General features: G+C 43.1%; 1 non-coding gene across 1 annotated transcript; it reads right to left on the bottom strand.

Annotated features, from left to right (window-relative positions):
- Nucleotides 1-14059: 14059 nt before the first annotated feature.
- On the bottom strand, nt 14060-14131 carry TRNAF-GAA (transfer RNA phenylalanine (anticodon GAA)). The gene has a single exon. It is a non-coding gene; the product is annotated as a tRNA-Phe (tRNA).
- Between the last annotated feature and the right edge of the window lie 485 nt (nt 14132-14616).

Below are 14616 nucleotides of genomic sequence, written 5' to 3'. Positions count from 1 at the left end.
CTGCTCAGCCCTAATAGGAGGGTGGGGAGCCTGCTGGCTCATCCATCCCCACCAGCAATTAGCCAGAAGCAAGCTGGTCTGAGGAGCCATTAACATTTACAAGTCGCTCCAATAACCCTTCCCACACTCACTCAAGGGCACCACAAAGTGTGTGTTATTGAGGGTAATGAAAAAGCCTATAAAAAGAGCAGTTAAATGGCACTTACTCAGGGCCTGGGAGCTCACTTGGGCATGGGAGTCTCCCTCCCCTTGGCTTGGTTCCTTGGTTGCTTTCCTGTCTGGCTGTCCCGGTGCTGGGCTGGTGCACACTGAGCAGCTAGGGCACATCTTCTCGGGGTTCACCTCCTTCTACTCAGGTTGATAGAGGAGGTTGCTGCACCTCAGACAAGTTAAGCAGGCAAAAGCTCAGAGTCAACCACATGCCTGTGTCCAAATTCTGATCCAGAAATGGCCTGGGGAATGTGGGGAGAGAGGATATCTGTGAATTTCCTGAAACTGTATACAAAGCTGAGTGTGGATGTGTGCATATAGCCTTTTTGTGTGTGGAGAGAATGACTATATTTCCTCAGCTTCTCAAAGGCCCCTGTGATTCTCCCAGAAGGTAACAGCTCCCCGGCTAGATCCTTCACCTGAAAAAGAAGTGCCCTGGGGCAGTGGTTCTCAGTCTTTTTTAGTTTTTAATGTCAAAATTTTCAGCCATCTCCTCATGAGATAGTTGGGGTTTCAGAGTCTATTCCTTGAAAAACACATAACAACAAAAGGAACTCTGAATTCAGGCCGGTTTTCAAGTGTATCTGTATTTTAATCATTATACAGTCTTCCCTCCACTGCCATGAGGGACAGGTCCCAGGACCCAGCCCAGACACCAAAATCTGCTGATGCTCAAGTCCCTTATATAAAAAGTCTAGTATTTGCATATAACCTACAGTATAGTTTATCGCTTGATTACTTGTAATACCTAATACAATGTAAATGCTATGTAAATAATTGTAAATATAATGTAAATACTATGTAAATAGTTGCCAGAGTGCAGTAAATTCAAGTTCAGCTTTTTGGAAATTTCTGGACTTTTGTTTTCTAATATTTTCAATCCACGGTTCGTTGAATCCCTGGATTCAGAACCCTGCAGATACGATGGACCAACTGTACTAGCATCAGCATGCTTTTGGTAAATAGGAGTAAGTGAATGTGACAAATATTGCTCTTTTCCTTCACCCTCTATTCCCAACCAGTATACTTTAATTGGGCAGGAATGAGTCTCAATGTCAAAGATCCCTCTCTCTAGCCCAACTCACGCCACAGTGTTGTACACCTAAAAAAGCACAAGAGGACAGCCCCTGTCTTAATCACAAGAAGCCATTAACAGCCCCAGCTGTGTTTGGAGGCAAAATGCAGTGGTATACCCATTGGGCAATCAATTCAGCTTATCAGTCTATAAAATGGGGATGAAAATAGTATCTACCATATAAAGAGTACTGTAAGGATGAAAGAGATGATGTACATAAAACATTACTACCATAAATTAAGCACTTTCAAGGTACATGCCACTTTACATTATCTCATTTAATAGTAAGGTTTTGAATGTTTAAGTAGCTTGTTCCAAGTCCCCAGAAGAGCTGTGATTTGAATCAGGTCTGTCCAGAATCTAAATCCATAGGTGATATGCATTCTACTCTCTGAACCCTGAATGCCACCATATATCCAGGCTAGACACACATAAGGCACTTAGATATTTGTTCATTTAAATTGGTCTAGATTTCTAACCTAATCTAAACACGAAGAATTAGCTGGAGGCCTTCTATGAATATTGGCTTGAGGCACACACACTGTGGGCTGCTACAGAACAATCTGCTGTTTTCAAACCAAGGTGTTGACTGGTATAGTAGTAAAAAATCTGGGGATGGCATCCGATCTTGCAAACCCTGTCTTAAACTAGATGATAGGCTGTGATTTCACCTCTCTGAGCTCAGCTGCAATAGGAGAGTATCAACAGCTGCCTGTGTGCCTTTCAGAGGAGTGAGGCTATGAGGAGTGAGTGAGATCACTTACATGAACCTGTCTGACATTGTAGATGTGGTACATACCAAGGTTTTCTCATCATTGGCATCACAGTCATAGTGACAGGTAGAAAAGACCCAAGAGAGCTCCAAATAATTCTGCTTTGGAGGAAAGAGCATGGAACAAGAAGGAGCTGGGGCTATGGACTGACTTTTTATCTTCAATGAAAATCTAAAATTAACTGATTTTAGGTCTTAAGGCTACTGTGGGAGACAGAAAAAAGAAGTGACTAAAATATTGGCCTTTCCAAATTCATCTTGTTCAGTTCAGTTCAGTTGCTCAGTCGTGTCCGACTCTTTGCAACCCCATGAATCGCAGCATGCCAGGCCTCCCTGTCCATCACCAACTCCCGGAGTTTGCCAGGGTCCAGCTCTGGTGGATCCAGGGAATTCAAAGCGGAGATGGACTCGGCATCTGAGGAATTAATTGCTTAATTAAAGATATGGAGAGAGATTAGAAAGAAATAGTGTAGTAGGAAAATTAGTGGAGAAAAGAGGCTGAATAACTTGGTTTACGTAGAAAACCAATAAAACTCCAAGACAAGGAGTTTGCACCATCTATGTAGGCCACCGGCACCCAGTTGAATAGCAGAGGGAGCCCTGCCTTGGGCTCCCTCTCGCGTGGGTCTTAGAAGCCAGGGCAAGTAAGCAGACATGGCGAGCCTCCACCCTCCAGATGGGAATTCAGCCAAAAAAGAGGAGAACGAGAAAAGTTCACACGGGGGCAACCAGTCTTTCCAGGAACTGGTCCGTTTCTTTATTTTCCAAATCCACTTTTATACTTTTAGTTATACATAGAGATAAATGTGTTCTCAGCATATCTTTGTTCTTACAAGGGTCTTACATTTGTTTTACAATATATTCTGGTCTGGAGACCGATTAACATTTTATGGCCCCACCTTTCTTTCTATTGACAAAGGTTAATCGATCAGGAAACTTGTTCCCCTTAAGATCTATTTAGTCTTAAGATAGTGATAAAGTTACATTTTTACATAGCAAGGACACAGTGATTTATAACAAAGGAAGAGGAGTACAGTGATCTATAACAAAAGAGAAAATTCATTAACTCAAAAAGTCTAGTATTGCTAATATCAAAAATACTATATTTCCTTTTCTACATTCCAATTACATTGATTAACATACTCCCAGGTGCTTAAGGATATGGAGGCCTGGTGGCAATCATTGACTCAACAATGAGAAAAGCCCTATGTTAATTAAGACTTTCAAAATACTCCAAACTCTCTGTGCTGTTTATGGTTGAGAGGTAGTAAACAATCATGTGTGTAGTGGCAGGAGTGTGGATAATCCTGTCACACAAGCTAGTTTGCCAGCAGAGAGGTTTGACCTGAGACACCCTTGTCACACCCAGGAGATTTATTATCTGGAGTCCTAACTGAACTCCTTTACAGAGAGAGGTGGGGGGGGGGGGAATAGCCCCCCGTAAAGTCAGAGGTGTAGGTGAGAGCATAAAACAGTAAAGTAGGCAGATTCTGGTTTTAGGGGTAGATGCTTGGGAACAGGGGTCTCCTGAGGCTCGATCTCACCTTTGCGTATGCCGAGCCTCCTTCCTCATGACCTTTGCCATGGGCGGAGTTCCTCACGCTGGCTCCCAGCAGGAGTTCACTCAGATTCACGTCCATCGAGTTGGTGATGCCATCCAGCCATCTCATCCTCTGTCGTCCCCTTCTCCTCCTGCCCCCAATCCCTCCCAGCATCAAAGTCTTTTCCATGAGTCAACTCTTCACATGAGGTGGCCAAAGTACTGGAGTTTCAGCTTTAACATCATTCCTTCCAAAGAAATCCCAGGGTTGATCTCCTTCAGAATGGACTGGTTGGATCTCCTTGCAGTCCAAGGGACTCTCAAGAGTCTTCTCCAACACCACACTTCAAAAGCATCAATTCTTCAGCGCTCAGCCTTCCTCACAGTCCAACTCTCACGTCCATACATGACCACAGGAAAAACCATAGCCTTGACTAGATGGACCTTAGTCGGCAAAGTAATGTCTCTGCTTTTGAATATACTATCTAGGTTGGTCATAACTTTTCTTCCAAGGAGTAAGCGTCTTTTAATTTCATGGCTGCAGTCACCATCTGCAGTAATTCTGGAGCCCCAAAAAATAAAGTCTGACACTGTTTCTACTGTTTCCCCATCTATTTGCCATGAAGTGATGGGACCAGATGCCATGATCTTCATTTTCTGAATGTTGAGCTTTAAGCCAACTTTTTCACTCTCCACTTTCACTTTCATCAAGAGGCTTTTGAGTGCCTCTTCACTTTCTGCCATAAGGGTGGTGTCATCTGCATATCTGAGGTTATTGATATTTCTCCTGGCAATCTTGATTCCAGTTTGTGTTTCTTCCAGTCCAGCGTTTCTCATGATGTACTCTGCATAGAAGTTAAATAAGCAGGGTGACAATATACAGCCTTGACGTACTCCTTTTCCTATTTGGAACCAGTCTGTTGTTCCATGTCCAGTTCTAACTGTTGCTTCCTGGCCTGCATACAGATTTCTCAAGAGGCAGGTCAGGTGATCTGGTATTCCCATCTCTCTCAGAATTTTCCACAGTTTATTTTGATCCACACAGTGATTTAAATAATATATTTACCAACATTTACCTTTAACCATCAAACTGACCTACTTTTCCTTACAACATTTGTAGTCTGGCATAGAGAACAGACTTTTAGACAAATGGGGGAAGGAAAGTGAAGAAAGAAAGTGAAGTCGCTCAGTCATGTCCAACTCTTTGCGACCCCATGGACTGTAACCTACCAGGCTCCTCCCTCCATGGGATTCTCCAAGCAAGAGTACTGGAGTGGGTTGCCATTTTCCTTCTCCAGGGGATCTTCCCGACCCAGGGATCAAAGCCGGGTCTCCCAAATTCCAGGCAGACACTTTAAACTCTGAGCCACCAGGGGGAAGGAAAGGGAGAGACAAACTGAAAAAGTAACATTACATATATACACTATCATATGTAAAATAGATAACCAGTGGGAATTTGCTGTATGATACAGGAAGCTCAAACCTAGAGCTCTGTGACAACCTAGAGGGATGGGATGGGGTGGAAGGTGGGAGGGAGGTTCAAGAGGGAGGAGACATATGTACACCTATGGCTAATTCATGGTGGGCAGAAACTAATGCAATATTGTAAAGCAATTATCCTCGAATTAAAAATTTTGAAAATAAATTTTTAAAAAGCTCTGAATTGGATTTATACAGTTCAAGATGTAATGGAGATAAGTAAATGATTTCCAACAGAAAACATCAGAGTCCGCCTTTTCAAGCTGACTGAGCAAAGGCCTCCTAAAATGTCCACGACAGCTGGGTAAATGTTCCCAGAGAAAGGAAACAGGAGGCTGAACCCAGGCCAGAAGTCAGCCTCCTGGAACACCCACGTTTGTCCCCAGGGTTGACCAGGACACCAACTTTAGTAATCAGACTGTGAAGATTGCAAAGCCCCTCCCTTGGGAGGCTTCCCCAGCAGGCAGTTACAAAGCAATGTCTTATGAGGAGCTAATGGAATGAACCACTGACTTGCCTGGTAATTCATTTTCCAAGCCATGCTTAGGTATCAGAACAAGCAGATCTGCATCCAATTTGTCCCTCTGTTTTCCAGGCAGAGCTCTCCTTGGAATTAAAGAAGCTATAATTAAAGTACCTTATTTGGGCATGCTGTAATTAGTCACCAATTCAGCATGCCATCAAATGTAATCCAAATACAAACACCAGGACTGCAGATGCCAATCCCCTGGTGAGTTCGGGGAACTAGGGAGCCCCCTGCCTTTCTCATAAGACCTCATCACTCCAGAGTGACTCACCTTGTGGGGCCAGTGAGAATGAGCCCCAAGGTAGGCTGTCTTTCCAAAGTTTCCTAAGACTTGTGCACTGGATTTCTAGAGAGCAGATTTTACCTTATTACCACATAGAGGAACTTGGGGTGAAGGCAGTTTTTCGATCTACGCTTCAAAGGAAACAGTGTGGCTTTGTGATTAAACACCAGCTTTGGGGCCACTATTTATCCAATCAACAAATGTTCACTGAGCCCCTGCTGTGTGCAAGCCAGTGGGGATTCAATAAGGAATGAGACAGGATGATCTGCTGTAAACTCCATGAGAGCAGAAACCATGCACTCAAGCTGTGTGACCTTGGATAAATGAGTTGACCTCTCTGAGGCTTACAGTGCTTATTAATAAAATGGGAATAACAATCTCACAGTGTTGTAGTGAAGATTAAATGTGAGAAAAGATATAAACATCTAGTACTTTTGCCCAGCACAGAGCTGAGCTGGGACTGGAAAGTCAGTCTCTCCAGATGAGTCCAGCCCCTGATTCTAATCTGCCCCCACTGACAGCTCTACTGTACCTCAAAGCAGGGTAAAGGTGAAAAAAAGGGCCTAGAACTATGAGCCAGAGTCATGTGACTGTTTTCTTCCATTTGGAACTTGGCATTTTTCTGTCCCCAATGAAAGGGTATGGAGTTGGCTGTACGGGTGCAGATGGCTGCTTTGTACTGGAAAAACCTCCACCTGACATTACTTATGTGCATAGCTACGTTCCACTGGATCCCTAGCTCCAGAAATCCCCCTGCCTGTCCTGTTTTTCACTGATTAGGGCATCTCCCGATTCCCTGTAGAATTTTGCCCAATGTCCTGTGCTGCAGGGAACCAAGTCAGGCTGTGGAAATAAGTGGACATCTTCAGCTAGCTGAAGGCAGCATCTCTCCGTGTATTTTCATGCACCTGGGTACCTTTTCCTTTCAGGTTTGTCTAGTCTCCTCCCTACCCCAATACTCACTCAGTCCATATTAACTGAGGCAGTTACTATGTCACACATTCTCAGGACTGCTTTTACGTACATTATTTCAGTTCCTCCTCAACACATGGCATCGTCAACTGTCGATTGTTTAAACTGAAAAGAAACCTCAGATTCCATCTTTGATTTCTCTGCCTTCAGCCATCACATGCAATCCATCAGCATGTCCTGGGGACTTCAACTTCAAAACATGATCTGTCCATCTGTCTTCACAATCACAACCAAGTCACCTTGCAGTCACCTCCCAGCCTGACTCTCTACTTCTGATCTGTTCTCCACACAGGGGTCAGAGAGATCTTTTTAAAAATGCAAATGAGATGAGGTTACTCTCCTAGTCAAGACACTCCAACAGCTCCCCTTACATTTAGAATCTAGCCCAAACCCCTTGCTCTGACCTCATGCTCCCGTGTCCTGCTTGTGCAGCCCCCCACCCCACACCCCCTTCTGAAGCCCCAGGGCTTTTGCATTAGCTGTTGACTCTGCCTAGCACCTACTCCATAGCTGTCAGAATGACTAGAAGCTTTCTTTCTTTTTTTTTTTTCATTGAGTCCAGACTTTTATTTATATGAGTATATCTTAAGAGGACCCCTTTTTCTCTACAAATTACTTTTTTTTTTTTTACTTTCTTAATGTCAGCTCTTCAGAAAAGCCTTTTATGACCAATATAACCCAAGCTCCTCTCAGCCATTCTCTATCACATCAGCTTTTTAACTTTAGTATCCCATCAGTGTCTGATAATTTCTGTGTTTCTTTAGTGTGTCTCTCCTGCCTAGAATAGAAGCTCTCTGAAGGAGGTATCTTCTCTCTGTATTTCACTTCCTGGAGCAGAGTTTGGCACATTGTGGATGCTCAATGTATTTGTTGAGTGAATGAATATTCATAACAATTATCTGTAAAACAAGAATAAACCAAGAAAGGTCAGGTGACTTGTTGTTGTTCTTGTTCAGTTGCTCAGTCGTTTCTGACTCTTTGTGACCCCATGGACTGCAGCACGCCAGGCTTGCCTTCATTATCTCCACAGTTTGCTCAAACTCATGTTCACTGAGTCACTGATGCCATCCTACCATCTCACTCTCTGTCGCCTCCTCCTTCTGCCCTCAATCTTTCCCAACATTAGGCTCTTTTCCAATGAGTCAGCTCTTTGCATCAGGTGACCAAAGTTTTGGAGCATCAGCTTCAACATCAGTTCTGCCAGATTGTTTTTTTCAAGTGACTTGAATGATATCCAATGTGCCACAGAGCCTCAACTCAAACCTTAGTCTCTGCTACTCTAAAGCGAATGCTTTTTCTACCCTCATAGTCATGATTCATTGCTTTTTCCCTCCCTCTGCCCTCAGCAGTTAATGCAGTCTTACTTGACATTGCATGTTTGTGATAAATGCCTCAACATGACCTCAAGCCTTAGCCTCCTTTTTTCTTCAGTGGTTTATTGCTCACACACCCCAAATGTTTGGATTTTCAGCCCCTGCTTTTTTTTCTTTTCCTTTTTTAAAAAAGTATTTATTTATTTAGGCTGTGCCAGCTCTTAGTTGCAGCACGTGGGATCTCGATCTTTGTTGCAGTATGTGAGGTCTTTAGTTGCAGCATATGAGCTCAGTTGCAGCATGTGGGATCTAGTTCCCTGACTAGGGATCGAACCCTGGACCTTGCATCAGGAGTGCAGAGTCTCAGCCACTGGACCACCAGGGAAGTCCCCCCTCATTGCTGCTTTTCTAAACTAACACTTATGTGTGCTTAGTCATTCAGTGTGTCCAACACTTTGCAACCCCATGGACTGCAGCCCGCCAAGCTTCTCTGCCCATGGGTTTCTCCAGGCAAGAATACTGGAGTGGGTTCGCATTTCCTCCTCCAGGGATCTTCCTGAGCCAGGGATTGGACCTGCATCTCCTGCATTGGCAGGTGGATTCTTTACCCCTGAGCCACCTCGGAAGCCTCTTCTAAATCAATAGGAAACACTTATTCAAAGCAAATCCAGCCATCATCCTTTATCTTTTATAAGAGATGCCCATCACTCAGGCATCTGGCATTTCTGTCCACCATCCCTGCAGAAAAGTGGTGTTTGATGCACTGTAGATTAGAACATGGGTGGGGAATTTCTCTCCAGGAGGAAGATTCAATGAAGATTGCCACCCAGGACTGGTTGACCAAACTGTCTGGAATGGAGGCACCAAAACAGCTTCAAAGTCTAAGAGTGGGGCTGCGAGCTAGAAACGGGGGACTGATTTGGGGTAAGAGCCTGGTGCCCTTTGTGCAGAGAACTCATAAAGGGGAGATGAACATGCCTGTGAGGAGTGCCCAGTGTTTCTGTAGTGCAGACTGAGTGTGTGACTTGAGACAATCAGCACCTGTATACAAACTGTACTCACCATCTTGAAGTAGAAATGGATAGCACTGACCTGGGATTTAGAGGACTTACCCTTGAGCCTTGTCTGCGTTTTGCTTGCTGAAAGGTCCTGAGCAAGTCCTGTCCTTCAGAATCTTCATCTCATGTGGTTGTGGGCTCAGCACCCCAACCCTGCTCACCCCAGAGCTTTTGTGATTGATAGAACAGGATCTGTGCAAGAGAAAGCAATTGTTATTGTGATTCTTAAAGTATACCGCACATTGCATTTCAACCCATAGGACACAGGTAGGCAGAGGTGGAGCAGGCAAAGATGGTGACTTTGGATTTTCAACATCATCTCACTGTTCTTGACTTTCTATCACTCATCCCACCCGCTCTGAAGGCCCTGGGCCATACCTTCTGACCCACCCATTCTACAAACTTCCCTCAGCCTCTTAATTCATCTGGAATCTGGCTAATTACAGTACTGTTACTCAGGGGAGAAGACATCCTTGGGCTGCTGAAATCACAGAGGCCTCTAAGGGAAAGAAATCAGTCCAGTATGGAAGCAATGAAAACAGCTCTTCTGCCAAAAAAATTTGTTTACCCAGAAAGGGCACACAAACCAGGTGCATTTTTCTCAATGACCAAAAAGCTAACCCATCCCATATGAGACCAAGGCTGACATCTGTGGAGGCAAATGGGAGAGGACCACCATCATCACAAATCTCATCGCCTTAGGAGTTGGGCTAATGACGGATATAAATCCAGCCTCACATCTGGGTGATTTTCTTGGCATTATACTTCACAGTCCTCGAGTGATTTGGTTGAGAAAGGGCAAGGGCTTACATTATTCATATAGTTATAAAACTAGTAACAATAATACTTCTGCCCTGACTAACATGTTTAAACCTCTGTGGGAGGTCTGGGCATCCAGCCCTCTGGACCACCTGCACCTGAGTTTGTGAAGTCATTTGAGCAACTGGTCTTCACAGGGGCCAACACCATATTCTCTGCAAAGAAATACCCAGCTTCTCTGCAAAGAAAACACCCAGTGAAGAGCTGTTAAAGCACTCTTTTATGTCAGTCTCATCCTGATGCAGAAAGACAACTCGTTGGAAAAGAAATTAATGTTGGGAAAGATTGAAGGCAAAAGAAGAAGAGGGAGGCAGAGGATGAGATGGTTAGGCAGCATCACCAACTCGATGGACATGAACTTGAGCAAACTCTGAGAGATAGTGGAGGGGGACAAAGGAGCCTGGTGTGCTGCAGCCCATGGAGTTGCAAAGAGTCAGACATAGCAATTGAACAACAGTAACAGCCTATTGATAAGTGATGCAATCAGCTAGAAATGCCTGTGGGTGCTCACCAGGGCTTCATACTACCTCAAGGAGCCACGAAAGACCCTTCTCCAGCCAGAGCCAGCATTGTGGCTAGACCAGCCTTTGTGGATTTTATTATGATTGTAAGATACAGCTCAGCAACAACCATCAGGAAACTTTGAAAAGATAAGCTTTTCTAGGCCTGGAGGGTATATGACATGCCCAGAGACACACAGTGAGGTTGTAGGTAGAGAGAGAAAAAGTGTGGACCTGGGGTCCTACTTTTATTGAAGTCAAAGGTGGGGTGCCTAGGATTTTGTGTGTTCACTCTGTTGGTGAATTTAAAATATGAGAGTGGTAATTGAAGCACAGGAAGGGAAAAGCAGGTGGTCAAAAGGTCACTTATCTAGGTCTCTAAAAGGGGAACTTCAGAGATGGGGTAGCTTGGCTTTTTATCTAGTTGTATAGATGCAAATATATTTTTCCAGATGGATGTCTTTGGAGTGGTTGCTTAGCAATCAAAGGCTTGATATCAGGCACTTACATTACAATTGAAAAAGCTAATTATTAGGTGTTTACACCACAAGTACACTATATTGAATGCAATTCAACATGTATTTATTGAGCACCTACTAGATGCAGGCTTGATGCCAGGAGGATGATCTTACAGATCTGAGGTCAAGACCTCCTTCTGTTGCCGATTATAACACCACAGGATCACACTCACGTATGTGACTTACCTTCTTGGAGCCTCAGCTTCTTCATCTGTAAAATGAATAAAATGATAACATTTAATTCATAGGATTTAGATGGCATTCCAAGAAAAACGTGTATGAAAGTGACTTTAAATAAAAATGCATTCGTTTGTTAAATAACCCCATATATGTCAGCAGCAGGAGCTGGAAGAGTATATTGATAGAGGAGAAGACCGTCTCTTCCTCAACTGGCCAGAATGACAGAGTGTCTTGAGAACCCTCCATGATATCAGTAAAATTAAATGCTCCCAATTTCATTCTCTTACATATAGCTGTCTAGTTTTCCCAGCACCGCTGATTCAAGAGACTGTCTTTTTATCCATTGTATATTCTTGCCTCCTTTGTCATAGATTAACTGATGATAAATGTGTTACTCTATTTCTAGGCTTTCTATTTTGTTTCACTGATCTGCATATCTGCTTTTTGCTGGTATCATAGTTTTGCTTACTGTAGCTTCGTAGGATAGTCTGAAGTCAGGGAGTCTGATATCTCCAGCTCTATTATTTTCCCTCAAGATTTTTTTGCCTATTTGGAGTCATTTGTTTTTCTACATGGGCTTCTCTGAAGACTCAGTGGTAAAGAATCCACCTGCAAAGCAGGAGTTGTAGGTTCGATCCCTGGATAAGGAAGATTCACCAGGAGGAAGGCATGGCAACCCACGCCAGTATTCTTGCCTGGAGAATCCCACGGACAGAGGAGCCTGGTTGGATACTGTCCATAGGGTTGGAAAGAGTCAAACATGACTGAAGAGACACTGTGTTCAATTCTTTATGACCCTATGGACTGTAGCCCACCAGGCTCCCCTGTCCATGGGATTCTCCAGGCAAGAATACTGGAGTTGGTTGCCATGCCCTCCTCCAGGGGATCGTCCTGATCCAGGGATCAAACCTGAGTCTCTTATGTCCCTGTATTGCAGGAGGATTCTTTACCACTAGTGCCACATGGGAAGCCCCATGCATGCATGTATTTCCATATAAATTTTGAAATTATTTGTTCTAATTCTGTGAAAAAATACCACTGGTATTATGATAGAGATTGCATTGAATCTGTAATATGTCTTGGGTAATATGGTTATTTTAACAGTATGAATTCTTCCAGTGCAAGAGTACAGTATATCTTTCCATCTCTTTGTGTCATCTTCAGTTTCTTTCATCGGTGTCTTATAGTTTTCCAAGTATATGTATTTTACCTACTTCAGTTCAGTTCAATTCAGCCGCTCAGTCATGTCCGACTCTTTGCAACCCCATGAATCGCATCACGCCAGGCCTCCCTGTCCATCACCATCTCCCGGAGTTCACTCAGACTCACTTCCATCGAGTCCATGATGCCATCCAGCCATCTCATCCTCGGTCGTCCCCTTCTCTTCCTGCCCCCAATCCCTCCCAGCAGGTTAATTCCTAAAATGTTTTCTAATACCCTATATAAAAATAAATTTAAAATGGATTAAAGCCCTAAATATAAGCCCAGAAAACATAAATACCTTAAAAGAAAACAGAGGCAGAACCCTCCTCGACATGAACTGTAGCATTATTTTTTTGGATCTGTCTTCTAAGGCAAAAAAGACACAAAAGCAAAAATAAGCAAGAGGGACCTAATTAAACTTAAAGCTCTTGCACAACCAAGGAAATGACTGACAAAACAAAAAGACTACCTACTGAAGGGAAAAAATATTCACAAATGATATGACTGATAAATACCAAAAACATGTAAACAGCTCATACAACTCGACATCCAAAAAACAAACATCAGATTCAAAAATGGGCAAAAGACCTGCACAGACATTTTTGTGAAGAAGACTTACAAATGACCTACAAGTATATGAAGAAAGTTTGACATCACTAATCATCAGAGAATAGGGCTTCCCTGATGGCTCAGCAGGTAAAGAATCTGCCAGCAATGCAGGAGACACAGGAGATGTGGGCTCAACCCCCGCATCTGAAAGATGCCCTGGAAGAGGAAAATGGCAACCTGCTCCAGTATTCTTGCCTGAAAAGTCCCATGGACAGAGGAGCTTGAAGGGCTATAGTCCAAAAAATCACAAAGAGTCATATACGACTGAGTGACTACAGACTCAAAAAAAAAAAAAAAAAAAACACCACATCAGAGATATGCAAATCAAAACCGCAATGAGATAACATCTCACATTGGTCAGGATGGCCATCATCCAAAAGATCACAATTGTCAGTGAGAATGTGAAAGAAAGGGTCGACTTCTGTTGGTGGGAAAGTAAACTGGTACAACCACTGTGGAAAACGGTATGGAGGTTCCTGAAAAAACTAAAAACAAAACAATCAAAAGATCTAGCAATACTACTCCTGGGTATATATCCACAGAAAAAGGAGACACTAATCTTTAAAAGATCCATGCACCCCACGTTCATAGGAACATTATTTACAATAGCCAAGATATAGAAGCGTCCAGCAACAAATGAATGGATATATGACATATGTATGAATGACCTATACATAAACTTTAAGGCTTTTACGCTTAGTGAAATAAGTCAGAGAGACAAAGACAAATACTGTGTGACATAACTTATATGTGGAACCTAAAAGATAAACCAGTGAATATAGCAAAAAGGAATCAGATTCACAAACTAATGGTTACCAGTGGGGACAGTGGAAAGGGGAGGAAATGTTGGTGATAGCAGATAAAGTGCAGTCTGAGTGAAGTCGCTCAGTTGTGTCCAACTCTTTGCAACCCCATGGACTCTAGCCTACCAGGCTTCTCCCTCCATGGGATTCTCCAGGCAAGAGTACTGGAGTGGGTTGCCATTTCCTTCTCCAGGGGATCTTCCCGACCCAGGGATTGAACCTGGGCCTCCTGCATTTCAGGCAGATGCTTTAACCTCTGAGCCACCAGGGAAGCTTGTGTATAAAATAAACAAGTTATAAGGATGTATTGCACAGCATAGGCACTATAGCCAATATTTTATAATAAGTATATATAGAGTTTAAAAATCATGAATCACTATGTTGCATACCTGAAACTTACATAATACTATAATCAACTATACTAAAAAATTTTTCAGAGAGAATAGCATTATAGCTAAATTGTCACAAAAAGAAAGACATGCTGTCAATGGTAGACTTACTAAAGTGATTTTGGGTGAGTTGGAACCCTGTCTGTTCCTCAGTTTTCTTATCTGTTAAATGGTGTTGTGAAAATTAGCTAAGGTGATATGTAAATACCTAGAGCAGTGCCTGACACAAGCAAGTTCTATATCTGGTTTGCTATTTGTTATTATCACATAGACATTTAAAATGCAAGTTGCTCCCAACTTGAAAAGGTCTTGGAAGACAGACTTTCCCAGACAATCCTATTTCATGTTGCACTCACTCACTATCCAC

Source organism: Capricornis sumatraensis, chromosome 23 (genome assembly GCF_032405125.1).
Source record: "Capricornis sumatraensis isolate serow.1 chromosome 23, serow.2, whole genome shotgun sequence".
In the NCBI taxonomy this organism is placed as follows: domain Eukaryota; kingdom Metazoa; phylum Chordata; class Mammalia; order Artiodactyla; family Bovidae; genus Capricornis; species Capricornis sumatraensis.
This window is presented reverse-complemented; position numbering and strand designations above follow the sequence as displayed.